This window comes from Sminthopsis crassicaudata, chromosome 3, assembly GCF_048593235.1.
Source record: "Sminthopsis crassicaudata isolate SCR6 chromosome 3, ASM4859323v1, whole genome shotgun sequence".
NCBI classification, from domain to species: domain Eukaryota; kingdom Metazoa; phylum Chordata; class Mammalia; order Dasyuromorphia; family Dasyuridae; genus Sminthopsis; species Sminthopsis crassicaudata.
Genome location: NC_133619.1, coordinates 635,639,258 through 635,639,564, shown reverse-complemented (window position 1 = coordinate 635,639,564; position 307 = coordinate 635,639,258).

Here is a 307-nt window from a genome sequence, read left to right as displayed (position 1 = left end):
TTGAGCTGGGTGTTATTGTTATTAATAATAATATTAATAATATTTAAGTTAATTAAGTTATCGATGGTCAAGTCAAGTCAACAAGCATTTATTAGGCACCTACTATGTGCCACGTGCTTTGCTAAACTGTGAAGATGCAAAGAATGCTCCCCCCAAAACGCCTCACAATCCCTGCCCTCAGGAAACTCACAATCTAATGGGGGGAGACAACCAACTAGATGTAGACAGTCTTAGAGGGAAGGCATTCATATTAGGGAGGATTTCACTGAGATTTCAGGAAACCCCAGAGGTGGAGATTAGGAGGGTG